The sequence below is a fragment of the Babylonia areolata genome, chromosome 15 (assembly GCF_041734735.1).
Source record: "Babylonia areolata isolate BAREFJ2019XMU chromosome 15, ASM4173473v1, whole genome shotgun sequence".
Lineage (NCBI taxonomy): Eukaryota > Metazoa > Mollusca > Gastropoda > Neogastropoda > Buccinidae > Babylonia > Babylonia areolata.
The window spans coordinates 14,086,229-14,103,201 of NC_134890.1; the positions used below are offsets into that span (position 1 = coordinate 14,086,229).

General features: G+C 42.0%; 1 pseudogene; it reads right to left on the bottom strand.

The window, feature by feature from the left end:
* Positions 1-14: 14 nt before the first annotated feature.
* On the bottom strand, positions 15-6,508 carry LOC143290116 (uncharacterized; annotated as a pseudogene).
* Between the last annotated feature and the right edge of the window lie 10,465 nt (positions 6,509-16,973).

Here is a 16,973-nt window from a genome sequence, read left to right on the forward strand (position 1 = left end):
TGGTATAGCCTCTTTCATCCTGAAAAAGCCACACAGAACACATGGACAATACAGAACAAACACATGGTTGCCTCGGTGGTTTTTCAACTGGAAATGAACAAATATATGTTAATCATTTCATCCCCTGGCCTCATTATTTGTTAACATATTTTCCGACGTCTATGTGGAAGAACAGTGTTGGTAGAATGCAGAGCCTTTGATTTTTTTTTTTTTTAATTGAGTTTGTTGCAGGTTTGGCCATTTATGGGTCAAAATCTGGTCAAACAATTTTGTTTCATCTTCTCATCTGTGGAAGAGAAGCTCGACAAAATGATTTATTTGGAAATGAAATTTCCCGCCATTTTTCTTTTTCTTTCACAAAATCCCCACAAACTTGTATAACGTGTACGTACTATCATTCATAATTATAGACTCAGGTTTTTTCTTCCCGGTTACCATTATTATTATCATGATAAGTGCTATGGCTTGGAAAACACCACTGACTTCTCCAAAGCTTTTCCTCCCTGATTTTGTATAACTGCACTAACGCAGTGTTCGTATTGATTTTTTTGATTTAAACAAAATTTTATTCAGTAAATATGTCACACATGTACAGATAGACAGCGGAGCAACAACAAGCAAACAGCTTATATCGTGCTCAGGAATGTGATTAAATACATTTGTTTCGTTTGACGGCTGGTGGACGCTACACAATTGCAGTTATGTTGAAATACACATTTTCCAACTGCATATAAATGACAGTCATTGCAGACATACATTGTTCCCCCCTTTTTTTTTTTTTTCTTTTTTTTTGGGGGCCGCCGTGGAGATTAATATATCTAAAGAGTTTACAATGAATATAAGCATCATTTGATGATCGGAATTAAGAAAAAAAACAACAACTACAAGCCATAGAACCCTGAAGGAAAATAAGAAATAAAAACTCAAATGATATATTAATTAAAAAAAACAAAAGTTTCCCCCTTTCTGCAAAGTAATACTAGTTAATTGCTAATAGCAGCAATTACCAATAAAAGTGGTTACTCTTCTCCATGTTTGTACAGGAGGCTACAGAAAATACTCCACGAAGATCTCTAACAACAACACATCAACAAGAGAGGCAAGGCCTTCAAGACTCACTTGTGATAAATTAAGTCCCCTAGCATTAATTACAGAGTAATTTCCTTTTTTTTTTTACTATCTGCACCAAAACGTTTGCAAAATAAATAAAAATTCCATGCTTAACAAAAGAAGTTCCTGTTTGAACAAAAAATGATAATAATGACTCCTCTTGTTGTTGTGTCAGAATAAGAGGTCAAAGTGCCAAAGTTTAGAGAATACAAAAAATATAAATATAACAGTAAATGCAGTTTGCATATAATTAGGCTTCTTTTTTAATTTTTTTTTTTGGTGTCCATCCCAGAGGTGCAATATTGTTTTAAACAAGATGACTGGAAAGAACTAATTTTTTCCTATTTTTATGCCAAATTGGTGTCAACTGACAAAGTATTTGCAGAGAAAATGTCAATGTTAAAGTTTACCACGGACACACAGACACGGACACACACACACACACACACAGACAACCGAACACCGGGTTAAAACATAGACTCACTTTGTTTACACAAGTGAGTCAAAAAGTATGATCCCATGTTGCTTGCTACTGACATACGATAGGCTAAGTCTTGTATATTTCTGAAGTGGCATCTCACACGAGAAGTTTCGCACCTTTCCAAAATGACGTTTTGTCTGTCTCTGGATACCCTGGCAGATAATTATAAATCATTTCCACCATTCCTTCTGCATGAACTCCCTGAGAACAACTGAAGTTTGGTGAAATGTGATCAGTGATAGTTTTAGTTTCAATTTCAGTTTCAAGGAGATGTTAAAGCGTGCGGACTGTAAAACAGCAGCAGCAACAACGACTACAACAAAAAATACGCAAAAAACAAACCAAAAAAAAAAAAAAAAAAAAGTATACACATGCCTGATCTTCGTAAAAACCCAAAGCACTGAGCAGGAATTGAAAGCCTACCCTCGGTTTGTTGCAAAATATTAATGTAAAAAAGAAAAAAAAGGAAGAAAAAACAACAAACAAAAAACAAAACAACCCCCCCCCAAAAAAAAACAAACAAAAAAACAACAACAACAAAAAACCATCCGCAACTTGATACACTATTTTTCTTGTTTTCTTTTCAACTTCATTGCATTTGTATTGTGACGTTTTCCAATGAAATACTATTTCAAATCAAAATGAGATCAGCACGGTATGCATATCAGGTTTATTTGCCACTTTGTGTGCACTTTTAACTGGTGCAACAGTTGATTTTGCCGGGAAACCCTAGTGAAGTCCCCACAGAAAAAGGAAAAGTCAAGATAAAAGAAAGGTGAGAGACATCCGGAACTGTAAGGTCAATCTTTTATCTCAGCGAAGTACCCCCCCCCCCCCACCCCCACCCCCGAAAAAAAGAAGTATGGCTGCCTACATGGCGGGGTACAAACGGTCATACACGTAAAAGCCCACTCGTGTGCATACGAGTGAACGTGGGAGTTGCAGCCCACGAACGAAGAAGAAGAAGAAGAATGTCAGTGAGGTGACGACTCTTCTCCTCGTCGGCAGCAGTCAAAGGGTTAAACTGGTGACTAGATTTAATCTCATGCTAATATTGACATTAGCATTATTTTACTCCATTATGTATTTATTTGTTTATTTGCTTTATTTGCTTTATTTCATTACTTACTGTTTATGAATGCTATTAATTGATACAACTGATAATATGGTTCATCAGCCGTCATGTTAAAATTGAAGTGCAACGTTATGAGCACAGTATAAGCTTTAAGCTTGTTGATGCTCTTTTGTCATTGTTTTCATCGTAATCATGTGTACTGTTGAACGTTTAAAGATTATTTAAACCAAGGGGTTAAACAGCAACAACAAAAAAAAAAAAAGAGAAAAAAGGAAAAGAAACAAGCAAAACCAAACGAAACCAAAGCAAAGCAAACAAGTTAAAACGTTATTTCAGAAACAATTCCACAGCTCTACAAAACGGCGGTTCTTTCTACAGTCATCAGTATATGTGTGACTGGGACGGACATTAAACAATTATTCCCACTCCAAAATCGGCCAGCTCACATCCTGCACGTCCCTTCCGCAACGATCCACCCACCCCCACCTCCACCACCCCACCCTAATCTACACCCACTCCCCTCTACTAGTCCACCTCCCAACACTAACGACCACCAAAAGCTTGTTTTCCACGTTGTGAATACCATCAAAGCACCACACCGCCTCAGAGCTTTCCATTTACTACTACTTTTGTTTCGCAAACACGCTCCAGATTGTGACCGTACTTTTGTCATGACTGCAGTCACTGATTAGGGCGTGTCTGTATCGGAACGGAAACACCCGGCTGAAAAAGACCGTAAGATCGGGTGCGGCAGTGGGGTTTATTGAAGAAGAGGAAGAAGAGGAGGAGGAGGAGGCGGAGGAGGAGGAGGGGCTGAAGCAGAAAGCTGGGGGAGGGGGAGGGTCTTTAAGCTCCGAACGTGTGTACTGTTGTTTTGACGCAGGGCGGGTGGAACCCGTCTGAGTGGAGGCCATGATGGATGGTTTGATGACAGTGTACTTGGGAGGACCGCGCGATGCAAGGGAAGGGGGGGGAGGGAAGGGGTATCATGGGAAAGGGAGGGGATAGGGGTGGGGGAATGAGGGTGGAGCTAGAGGATTGCGTGGTGAGGGTGATGGCGGGGTAGGAGATGTGGTTGTGTGGGTGGGTGGGTGGAGGGGAGGGGGAGGGGGGGTGGCCGCTGACTTCAAAGACAGCCCCCCAGTTGCGACAGACTTGCAATTGTGTGTGTTCGTGTGTCTCTGTGTTCGTTTTGGTGAATAGGGGAGCGGTGTCTCTCTTTCTTTCTCTATCTCCGTTGGCATCTCTCTCTCTCTCTCTCTTCGTCTCTCTCCTTTCCCCCCTCTCTCATCCTCTCTCTCTCTCTTTCTCCTCCTCTCTCTCCATCTCTTTCCTTCTCTCTCGTCACTCTCCCTCCCGTCCCTCCCCACCCTCTGTCCCCTCCCCGGTTTTCCCCTTCACCTTCTCTCTCTTTTTATGAATGTTATCATACGCACACACACACACACGCACACTTGCACACACAGACACATAAACCAGACAAACAGACAGACAATATCTATTCATGTATTTATTGACGACGTAAAAAAAAAGTTTTATTCATCAAATTTTTTTTCCTCTCAAGTCCCTGTCGTCTTATTAACCACTTTGTGTTTTTGTGTATGTCTGTTTGTTTCTTTTTTTTTCTGTTTTTTCCCCCATTCTTAATTTTCTCCCTTACGAAAAAACACACACACAAAAATCCAATTCATTTTAATCGTTAATGCCGTATTTCTTGAACCACTTCCTTTCTTTTCCTCCTTTCCCCCCCCCCCCCCCCCCCAAATATCTATCCGTTCCATTCGGAGTCGTGGTCTAGTGGTAATGCGTCTGGCTAGGACACGAGTGTCCTGGGGTTCGAAACCCCAGAAACCAGGATTGTGTGACTACCCATCCTTTTCACTTCCGCTAAGTCCTTGAACAGTAAGTAGTCTTGGGGCTAGTACTCAGTATCGGATGAGACGAGACACCGAGGTACTGTACCGCAAGGTGCAGCATGCACTTAGCACTTAGTAGCGCCGCACGTAAAAAAAAAAAAAAACCCATGCGCGGCAACAACAACAAAACACACACACACACACACACACACATGAAATAATGAAATAAAACAAATAAACAAACAGTACATAATATAGTAAAATAATGCTAATATCAATATTAACATGATATTGAATTTATTATCACCAGAGTAATTGGCCTGATAGAAGAAAAACAGGAAGGAAAAAAAAAAAAAAAAAGAAGAAGAAAATTTAGAAGAATGGTGGGTAAGGTGGTGGGGGAGGGGGAACAGAGGGGAGAGGAGAAATTCTGAAATCATTGGCCAATCCATTCCCCCTTTTCTTTTTTCCATCTTTTCATTTCTCCTTCTTTCCTTCTTGTTTTTTTTTTCTCTCTCTATTCCTCCTTCTTACGTTTTTTTTTTTTATAAAAATTCCTGAATCCCCTTCTTTCCTCCATTTTTTTAGTTTTGTTTTTCATCTTCCTTCCTTTCTTCCTTCCTTCCTTTCTTTTCTTCCTTTCTTTCTTTCTTTCACTCTCTCTAGTTTCCCCCCTTTCTTCCTCCCTTCCGCCATTTCTTTCGTTTCAAGTTTTGTTTTTCCACTTCCTTCTTTCCTTTCTTCTACATGTTCTTTCCTCCTGTCTTTTTCCTTCCTCCCTTCCTTTCTCTTTCCTTTCTTTTCTCTTCAGTTCCTCTTCTTTCCCTCCCCCTCCCTTTTTTTTTCACAGCCGTCCTTCCTTTTCTTCGCTGCATGTTTGTTTTTTTTTTTTTCATCTTCTTTCCTTCCTTCCTTCCTTCGTGCATTTCCATTCTCTTCCTCCCCCACCCCTTTCTCCCCTTCTTTTCGTTTCTAGTTTTGTTTTTCCTCTCTTTCTTTCTTCCTTCCTTCCCTCCATCCTCCATTTCCAAACTTTTCCTCCCCCCCCCTTCTTTTCATTCGTTTATATAGTTTTGTTTCTCATCTGCTTTCCTTCCTTCCTTCCTTCATACATTATCATATTTCCATTCTTTTTTTTTATCCCTTTCTTCCTTCCTTCCCTTCGCTTATAGTTTTGTTCCCCCCCCCCCCCCGCCCTTCCCCGCCCCCGCCCCCGTCTCCACCATTCTTTTTCTTCTTCTGAGTTTTCGTTTCTAGGTTTGCTTTTCAGTTTCTTTTATACCTACCTACCTACCTTCCTTTCTTTATTTCCCCCTTCCTTCCTTCCTTCCTTCTTTGCTTTCCTTCCTTGCTTTCCTTCGTGATTTTTTTCTTCTCTCTCTCTCTCCCTTCCTTCGTTCCTTCCACCCTTTCTTTTCTTTTTTTTCTTTCTTTCTTTCTTTCTTTCTTTCTTTTTTTTTCTCTCTTTCTTTCTTTCTGTGTGCTTCTCTTCCAACCCTTTCCCTCATTCCTTCTTTTTCTCCCTTTAATACCACCCTCCGTTTCTTGTCTTTTGGATTTTCTCCGTCCACTTTCATTGCTTTGCCTTGACCAGTCCAGTCCATCTGATGACACAAGCTTTGTCTCTCTCTCTGTCTTTGTCTCTCTCTCTCTCTCTCTCTCTGTCTTTGTCTCTCTCTCTGTCTCTCTCTCTCTCTCTCCTTGTCTCCCCCCCTCTCTCTCTCTCTCTCTGTGTCTCTTTTTCAGTGCTTTGCCTTGACCAGTCCAGTCCATCTGATGACACAAGCTTTGTCTCTCTCTCTCTCTCTCTCTCTCTGTGTCTCTCTCTCTCTCTGTGTCTCTCTCTGTCTCTTTCTCTCTCTCTCTCTCTCTCTGTGTCTCTCTCTCTCTCTCTCTGTCTCTCTCTCTCTCTGTGTCTCTCTCTCTCTCTTTCTCTGTCTCTCTCTCTCTCTGTGTCTCTCTCTCTCTCTCTCTGTCTCTCTCTCTCTCTCTCTGTCTCTCTCTCTCTCTTTCTCTCCCTCTCTCTTTCTCTCTGTGTCTCTTTTTCAGTGCTTTGCCTTGACCAGTCCAGTCCATCTGATGACCCAAGCTTTCTCTCTCTCTCTCTCTCTCTCTCTCTCTCTCTCTCCTTGTCTCCCTCTCTCTCTCTCTCTCTCTGTGTCTCTTTTTCAGTGCTTTGCCTTGACCAGTCCAGTCCATCTGATGACCCAAGCTTTCTCTCTCTCTCTCTCTCTCTCTGTGTCTCTCTCTCTCTCTCTCTCTCTCTTTCTCTCTGTGTCTCTTTTTCAGTGCTTTGCGTTGACCAGTCCAGTCCATCTGATGACACAAGCTTTGTCTCTCTCTGTGTCTTTGTCTCTCTCTGTCTCTCTCTCTCTCTCCTTGTCTCTCTCTCTCTCTCTGTCTCTTTTTCAGTGCTTTGCCTTGACCAGTCCAGTCCATCTGATGACCCAAGCTTTCTCTCTCTCTCTCTCTCTGTGTCTGTGTCTCTCTCTCTGTCTCTCTCTCTCTGTGTCTCCCTCTCTCTCTCTCTCTCTGTGTCTCTTTTTCAGTGCTTTGCCTTGACCAGTCCAGTCCATCTGATGACACAAGCTTTGTCTCTCTCTCTCTCTCTCTCTCTCTCTCTCTCTGTGTGTGTGTCTCTCTCTCTCTCTCTCTCTCTGTGTCTCTTTTTCAGTGCTTTGCCTTGACCAGTCCAGTCCATCTGATGACCCAAGCTTTCTCTCTCTCTCTCTCTCTGTGTCTGTGTCTCTCTCTCTCTCTCTGTATGTCCTGCAAGTTCACTCCAGCGTGATGGTCTGTGAGAGACAGACAAGACATGGAGGCAGGCAGGCAGGCAAACAATGCAGGCGGGCAGGCGGGCAGGCAGGCAGACAGACCAAGACCTGACTGGAGTCCACCAACGGGAAACACCAATTATTTATTCCGGCTCCACTCGGAGCTTGAAGGCAGTGCCGAAAACGAACAGTCGGCGCCGAGGCCAGGCGGTGGACAGTTAGCACACCCTGGGGGCCCATAACTCGCCTCTCAGGATAGTCGCCGGTTACCGGACTTGCCTTTATTTGGACTTAGCGGTCCTGGGCGCTTTGCTCTGGCGGACGTCTTTAAAATCTCATTTGCACTTCTGGGCTTTTTGAGGCTTTGGGGTGGGGGGGCAGAGACAGAGAGAGACAGAGAGAGAGAGAGAGAGAGAGGGGGGGGGGAGTTAGAGGGGTTTGGTTGTTGGTCGGTGGGGGTTGAGGGAGTGACGGGGTGAGGGCATGGGGGTGGGGGTGGAGGTGGGGTGACTGAGAACCCTCTGACAGTGGCCTCTCCTGATTCATGGCATTAGTAGGGGATCTGAGGAGTTTGGGGAGGGAGGTGGTGGTTAGGGTGGGTGGGTGGGTGGGTTGGTGATGATAAAGGGAGTGAGAGAGGGAGAGTCGGAGGGGAGGGGTGTCGGGGCGGGGCTGGGGTGGGGGGGAGGAGGAGTGGGAGAGTTGGAGAGAGCGAGAACGAGAGAGAGAGAGAGAGAGAGAGAGAGAGAGAGAGAGAGAGAGAGAATGACTGACTGAATGAAAGCTTATTGTTTATGGATAAATTGGTCCTTGAAAGAGAGAGAGAGAGAGAGAGAGAGAGAGAGAGAGAGAGAGAGATGGAGAGAGAGTGAATGAATGACTGAATGAAAGCTTATTGTTTATGGATAAATTGGTCCTTGAAAGAGAGAGAGAGAGAGAGAGAGAGAGAGAGAGAGAGAGACAGAGACACACACACATACACACACACACACACACACACACACACACACACACACACAGAGAGAGAGAGACTGACAGACTGAATGAATGAATGTTTATTGTTCATGCATTGATTGGTCCTTCAACAAGGGTGAGCAGAGCCCACGACGTACAGATATTAAAGAGAGAGAGAGTCAGACAGACAGACAGAGAGAGAGAGAGAGAGTCAGACAGACAGATAGACAGAGAGAGAGAGAGAGAGTCAGACAGACAGATAGAGAGAGAGAGAGAGAGTCAGACAGACAGATAGAGAGAGAGAGAGTCAGTCAGACAGGTAGAGAGAGAGAGAGAGAGTCAGACAGACAGGTAGAGAGAGAGAGAGTCAGTCAGACAGGTAGAGAGAGAGAGAGAGAGTCAGACAGACAGATAGACAGAGAGAGAGAGAGAGAGTCAGTCAGACAGGTAGAGAGAAAGAGAGAGAGTCAGAAAAGACAGAGAGAGAAAGGAGAGAGAAGTCAGACAGACCAGAGAGAGCAGACCAGGAAAGAGTCGCAGACAATCGAGAAGAGAGTCAGACAGAAGGAGAGAGAGGAGTCAGACGACGAACAGGGGAGAGATGAGTCAGACAGAAGAAGAAGAGAAGAGAGAGAGTAACAGAAACAGACAGACGACACACAGATGACAGACACTCACTAGAGGAATCAAGAACAGAGAAACAGACAGACAGATTCGGAGATGAAGAGAGCAGTAAACATTGTTGTCAAATGGTCATCAGCAATGATGTTTTGTTTTTGCTCAACCAAAGTCCAGAGTCACTGTGGATAGACGTGGCAATGTCATAAACTTACGTTTAGTGAGTACTGAGTTTAAACCTCATCAGAAACATAAATGCCTATTGTATTCAAAAAATGCAAAAAAGAAGAAAAAGAAGAAGAAAAAAACAGAACGAACTAACTGACAAAGTTTCAGTTCAGTTCTAAAGAGGCGCACTGCTTTGGACAAATCCAACGCTACAACACATTCTAGCAATGCCTGACACACTAACCCAAGCCCTTGATCCTAGACATGCAATATTGTTACACTACTATCAGAGGATTTTTTTTTTTTTTTTACATAATTTGATTGAGACAACCTTCGTTGCCATGGGTTTATTTCAGAGCGCCAGATGCGTGATTGCAACGGGAGTTTAGTATGATTTTCCAGTACAGACTTGGGAGAAAGGGGGAGAGCGGGATGGAGACCCAGCAGCCTCAAGACTCTGTAAAAGAAATAGAAATTAGAAAGAAGAGAAGCAGACAGAAGACAGTCGAATAGAAGAAAAAGAAAGAGGGGAAACAGAAAAAATAAGAGGGAGAGGAAAAGAAGATGGAAGGCAGGTCCAGGACAGACGATCGGAGAGGAAGCACGTGACCAGAAAGTCGGGAAGACAGAAAGCAAAAAGAAATAGCAAATGGCCTAGACGTGAGCGAAGAGAAGACAGGATGCACAAAGACAGTCAGAAGAACAATTTGAAGAGACCCAGTTCACAACAACAACCTAGCAACAACCAGTCAGACAGCGACAGACATTGAGAGAATCCGAACAGTCTTCCAGACAACCAAGACACAGAGGAGAAGGGAAGAAGAAGACAGACAAGAGAGAAGATAGCGAACAGGAGAGAGAGAGACGAGGAAAGAGAGAGAGAGTAGAGAGGAACAGAAGAAGAAGAAAGAAGAAGAGTAAACAGAGGGAGGATAGAGGAGAGACAGAAGAATAGAGAGAGAGAGAGAGAAGAGAAACAGCAGAAGAAGAAGAAGAAGAAGATGAAGGAGGACTATAGGAGAAGCAAATAAGAGAAAAGAAGAGAAGGGATTGGAATGAGAGAGAAGTGTATAGGAGTAGAAGAAGAGTGCAGACAACAATAGAGGGTAGAAGGAAGCATAATACGATGAGACTGAAGAAAGAAGAGAAATAGAAGAAGCCCGAAGAAGAAAAACAGAAAAAAAAAAAACAGAGAAGAGAAAAACACAAAAACAAATAATGGAGCCGAACTGCAAGGTAGTCAGTTTCAGGAGTCACGGTATTGAAAATCCAAGAGCAAACACTGGTAGGCAGATGTGACAGCAGATAACACCTGTAGCGAGCAGTTAAAAGTATTGATTTACACCTATGATGAATTTTTAATGTAAAAATTGATAGGACAACATGTAAGGTCTTTTAGTCGCAAGTTGCTGCACCGGACTTTAAGTTATTCAACAAACTTGGAGAAAGGGGCGAGAGCGGGATTGGAACCCACACCCCCACAGACTCTCTGTAAATAGAAATAGAAATAAAGAAAAAAAAAAAGAAAAAAAGAAAAAAGAAAAAAAAAATAACAACAAGGATCCTCCACGGAACTGTTGTGAGAGGAAGCCGGAAGAGGAAGACAGAAGCATACAATGGGCTGACAACAACACTGCACAAAGGACAGGAGAACAATTTGAAGAGACCCAGGTTTTCACACACACACACACACACACACACAGCCGACAGACTTGGAGGAATCTGGCGAACAGTTCTTCTCTGAGGCACCCTAATGACACTTCAGAGGAGTAAGGGAAGAAGAAGAAGAAGAAGGAGGAGAAGAAGAAGGAGGAGGAGGAGGAGGAGAAGGAGGAGAAGTAGGAGGAGGAACAGAAGAAGAAGAAGAAGAAGGAGAAAGAGGAGGAATAGGAGGAAGAGAAGAAGAAGAAGAAGAAGAAGAAGAAGAAGAAGAAGGAGAAAGAGGAGGAGGAGGCATAGGAGGAGGAGGAGGAATAGGGGGAGGAGTAGAAGAAGACGAAGAAGACAGGAAAAGGAGTAGAAGAAGAAGAAGAAGAAGAAGAAGAAGAAGAAGGAAAGAGAAGAGAAGAAGAAGACGACGAAGAAGAAATACAAGAAGAAACATAATAATCAATATGGGATTCTTTTTTTTTCTTTTTTTCCTGGTCACGACCTGCAAAAAATCAAATCAAACAATGTTACTTATGGCTCAGCCGACCGCAAAGGATCCATTTCAGGGATCCGGATATTGGAATATCCGACAGTTCTTAAAACAAGTGGTAGACAACACAATGTAGCGTCAAAAGGTCAGTAAAAACAACATTAAAAAAAAAATTCAAAAAAAAATCAATTCAACCATGTCTCGATCAATCCATGTAAAATATGAAACAAGTTGAAAACAATGTAAAAATAACGTAAAAAGATCAAGACACCCATGTCTATTTTCGACCATGTAAAACTAGGTCCTACCCAGAGCTGATTATACTGTGGGGGTTAATTTAACTCACTCAGTACGGCCGGTCCTCTCTTCTCCTCTACACAGACCCCTCGGATGAAGAAAAAAGAAAAAAAGATTCACATATGCGGGTCCAATCCATTTCACTAACGTGTCTTTTAGTTAAAAGCGCGATTCGAATTTCCTGAACCAGCATCGCAGGTGTCTGTATCTCTCAGTCCTGGTTGATACCAAAGATAAGGTAAAGTCATGCGAGGAAGCATAGAGTAACAGGCTTGCTTGTAAACAGTATTCTCAGACAATGGGCCAGGATCTCCATAATGTCGTCATAATTATCCCCTTTCTAATTAATCAATCAGAATTATCAGAAAAGTGCTTTTAGATTCTAAGGCCTTTCATGCCCCCCACCCCCACCCCTGCAACCCCCCCCCTGCCCCGAATCCCCCACCCCTGCAACCCCCCCCCCTGCCCCGAATCCCCCACCCCCACAACCCGGGTGTCAGTCTTTCGGATGAGACGATAAACCGAGGTCCCATGTGCGTAACATGAAATTAGCGCACGTAAAATGAAACCACGGCAACTAAAGGGATTGTTGTCCGTGGGAAATCTGTGTAGAAAAATCCACTTTGATAGTAAAACAAATACACACGCGCGCACACGCACACGCACACACACACACACACACACACACATAGAGGAAAAGAACAACAACACCAACAACAACAAAAAGGGCGGTGGCGCACTGAGACAAAACGCTGTGCCCGAGATAACAGCCCGAATTTCACACAGAGAACTCTGTTGTGACCAAAATATACAATACAATACTTCTTCTGCGTTCGTGGGCTGCAACTCCCACGTTCACTCGTATATACGCGAGTGGACTTTTACGTGTATGACCCGTTTTTAACTCGCCATGTAGGCAGCCATACTCCGCTTTCGGGGGTGTGCATGCTGGGTATGTTCTTGTTTCCATAGCCCACCCTACGCTGACATGGATTACAGGATCTTTAACGTGCGTACTTGATCTTCTGCTTGCGTATACACACGAAGGGGGTTCAGGCACTGGCACGTCTGCACATATGTTGACCTTGGAGATCGGAAAAATCTCCACCCTTTACCCACCAGGCGCCGTTACCGTGATTCGAACCTGGGACCCTCAGATTGGGGGTCCAACGCTTTAACCATTCGGCTATTGCGCCCGTCTACAATACAATACAATACAATACAATACAATACAACACAAGTGGTCTTATCTTAATCTCTTTCTTTTCTTCTTTTTTCCGATTTCCCGTCCGCTCTCAACCCTTTAATTAACGAGTTCGAGTCAAGGTATGCAGTGTGGGCAGACTCAGAAGATTGTTGTTGAAGGGATATGATTAATCATGTTGAAGTTTCCTCCACTGGTGCAGACGAACCCAAGTGTGTGTGTGTGTGTGTGTGTGTGTGTGTGTGTGTGTGTGTGTGTGTGTGTGTGTGTGTGTGTTTGTTTGTTTGTTTGTTTGTTTGTTTGTTTGTTTGTTTGTTTGTTTGTGTGTGTGTGTGTGTGTGTGTGTGTGTGTGTGTGTGTAACTGCTAACTTGCTAACTAGCTAACTAAACAAATAGATGATAAATAAATAGATAGAGATATTAATGAATGAATAAATAAATAATAAATAGATACATAAATAGATAAATAAATAGAAAAAAAACATATATTTTAATAAATCAAGAAAAAGATAAAACAAAATAAGATTCTGAAGGCAAGTCTTTTGAAAAGTGACAAAAAAAGAAAGTGAAGTTGAAACAGAAACACCCCAAGTGCCCCAGCAGCAACGCAGGGTCTCCTCTGTACGTGGGCCTCGTGGCGACTTGGCGCTGCTCTGAGTGTGTGTGTGTGTGTGTGTGTGTGTGTGTGTGTGTGTGTGTGTGTGTGTGTGTGTGTGTGTGAAGCGGTCGTTGGAAAATGACCTCTTGTTTTCACTGGGTATTTCTGAAGAGGGAAGGGATTTCAGACGCCATATCTTACCCCCCACCCCACCCCCACACACACCCTCTCTCTCTCTTTCTCTCTATGTCTTGTCTTTCTCTGTCTCTGTCTTTGTCTGCTCTTCTCTGTCTCTCTCTGTCTCACTGTTTCTTTTTGGGTTTTTTCTCTCTCTTTCCATGTCTCTCTCTGTCTCTCTCGTTCTCTCTGTGTCTGCCTGTGTTTGTCCATGTCTGTCTCTAGCTTTCTCTGGATTACTGTCTCTCTGTCTCTATGAGAATGGGAATGGTTGGTTTGATTTTCAGTGAGAAAAAACACACACACATAAAAAAAACACACACAACAAAAACAACAGAAAAAGACAAGAAAACAAACAACAGCAACATCAACACCGCAAGTAGCTGCCGCATTGTGGCTTTGAACGAAAAGAGTTCAAATCTTCTCTGCACTCAAAGAACTCTTTTAAAAGAGAGGAAGGAACCGTGTACCATTGTGCTATTGCCGACGAATACACACACACACACACACACACACACACACCACACGCGCGCGTGCATACATTGTAATGAGAAATGGATACCATGGAAGGAAACTTCTGAAATGGCTTTTCGATTGAATATAACACATAAATTTGCATCAATATGTGACAAAAAAACAGACTGACACGGTCTCTCTCGGGGTTTTAGCACTCCCTGTCTCTCTCTGCTTCTGTTTAAGTGTGTGTGTGTGTGTGTGTGTGTGTGTGTGTGTGTGTGTGTGTGTGTGTGTTTCTCCGTCTCCCTCTGTGTGTTTTTTTGTGTGTATATGTTTCTCTCTCTCTCTTTGTCTCTCTCTTTCTCTCCCCCCCTCTCTCTCTCCCTCTCTCTCTCCCTCCCTCCCCCCCTCTCTCTCTCTTTCTCTCTTCCCTCTCTCTCTCTCCCCCTCTCCCCTTCTCCCTCCCTCTCTCTCTTTCTTCTCTCTCCCTCCCTCCCTCTCTCTCTCTTTCTCTCTTCCTCTCTCTCCATCTCTTTTGAACCATTATTTAATGAGCCAATATCTAAAGAGGAAGTTATTGTAGGTATTAAAAATTTGAAAGCAGGAAATGGTGCAGGACCAGATAAGATTGTCGGCGAAATGTTAAAACATGCAAATTCAACCATTATTGATTTCCTTGTTAAATTATTTAATCAACTCTTTGAAAATAGTACTTTCTCTTTAGAATGGGCAAAATCTATAATTATTCCAATTCACAAGAAAGGAGATGTCAACAAACCTGATAATTATCGTGGAGTAGCACTCACTAGCATTTTAAGTAAAGTCTATACTCATATACTAAACAAAAGATTAACAAAATGGTCTGAAAAAGAAGAAAAGATAATTGAAGAACAAGCAGGGTTTAGAGCTAAGTATAGTACCATAGATCATATATTTACATTATATTCCCTTGTACAAAAAATACTTGCTCAATAATACAAAACTTTACGTTGCCTTTGTGGACTTCAGGAAGGCTTCATTCTGTGAACCGTTATATTCTATGGCATGTTTTGCGTGAAAGTGGTGTAAACGGAAAATTGTATATGGCTCTCAAGGGTGTTTATAAATCAGTGCTTGCATGTGTGCGTGCGAATGGTGCATATTCAGAATACTTTGATTGTCCAGACGGGTTTAAGCAAGGCTGTCTTTTAAGTCCACAAATGTTCTCTTTCTTTATCAATGAACTAGCAGTGGAACTCTCAAGAAAAGGAAGACACGGAATTCAGATAATTCCCGGAGCAGTTGAGATATTTTTTTTTTTTTTACTAATGTTTGCAGATGATGTTGTTCTTTTTTTCCGGAACCGTTATAGGCTTGCAAAACCAGTTAGATGCATTAAAAGAAGAAGCAGATCGGTTAGGCTTAAAAGTTAACTTAGATAAAACTAACATTATAGTATTTAGAATGGGTGGACATTTGTTAGTGCGTGAAAAATGGTTGTATGGAAATGTAAACATTAAAGTAACTAATTCATACAAGTATTTGGGAATGGTATTTTCAACAAAATTAAGCCTGAACTATGCGTGGGACGAATCATGCAGAAAAGGGAAAAAAGGTGTTATTGAAATCTTGAAATCATTAAAAAAAAAAGCTTAACTCAATTGATTGTTGTATTTTTTGGAAAATGTTTGACACACAGATAGAACCTATACTTAAATATGCAGCTGAAGTTTGGGGACTAAAAGTAAATTCACAAATGGAGAAAGTGCATACATATGCAATAAAACGTTTCCTTAATGTACCGATTCATTCATCCAACACAATGTTATATGGTGAAACAGGCAGATACCCTTTGTACATAAAAACATTTGTGAAATGCATTAAATATTGGTTTAAATTACTGAAGCTTCCACAATCACATTCATGTAGACAGGCTTACGATATGATGCTGTTATAATTAGATAAAGAAAACTCGGCTTTTAGTGTTAAAAAGGTTTTATGTGAACATGGTTTTGGAATTGTGTGGATGTGTCAGGATGTAGAAAATGAACAGCAATTTATAGCAGAATTTAAAGACAGGCTAATTTGTTCTTTTTAACAGAACTGGCACTCAGATATGGAAAGTAATGACAAATATAGTTGGTGTTTCACATTTAAAAGCATATTTTAAATGGAAAAATATCTCACATTTATAACAAATAAATGGCACAGACTAAATTTGGCAAAATTTCGCCTGAGAACATGTGGTTTCAAAGCAAACAAAAGATGGTTTCAAGCAGACACATCCACAGAATCGGCATGCCCTTTGTGTGCATTCACAGTTGATGATGAAATGCATTTCCTGTTTCAGTGTAAGTCATATGATGAACTGAGAAAAAAATGTGCTTTCTTTGAGTTAGATATTGCTAAAAGACATGATCTCGTTGCTGCTTTATCGTCTGATGATGAAGTTATAATACAGTCGATAGCGAAATTTATTGCAGAAGCACACACATTAAGACATAACCTTATTAACGATAACAATAACGGTAATAACGAGGAAAATAAACATGTGTAGTATCTAGTGTGTGTTCTGATGACAAGTATATACTGAGTTGGTGGCTGAGTTTGGTTATATTATTCCTTGCTGCTTTTTATTTTATTTTCTAAGTGTTTATTTCATTTGTTTAAATTTGAGGAACTTTGAAAAAGAATGTGAGAGGGTATGTGAGAGGTACTACTGGATCGAGCAGAATGTGTTCTGCTATTCTTGTGTTAAACAAAAATAACCCGTCCCCCCCGCCCCCCCCCCCCCCCCCCCCCCCTTGTCAATAGACCCTTGCAGGTAATGACAATAAAGTGTCAAAGTGTCAAAGTGTCTTCATCTCTCTCCTCCCCCCCCTCTCTCTCCCTCTCTCCCCCTCTCTCCTCCCTCCCTCTCTCTCCCTCTCCCCCCCCCTCTCTCTCTCACTCACCTTTTATGTCTCCCTTTTAACTCTTTCTGTGTCTTTGTTTCAGTACTTTATGTACGAGGGTCATTCAATAAATAAGGTGAATTTTTCGGTATAAGGACTTCTAATACAGATAGAAGCTTACTTTTTTTTTT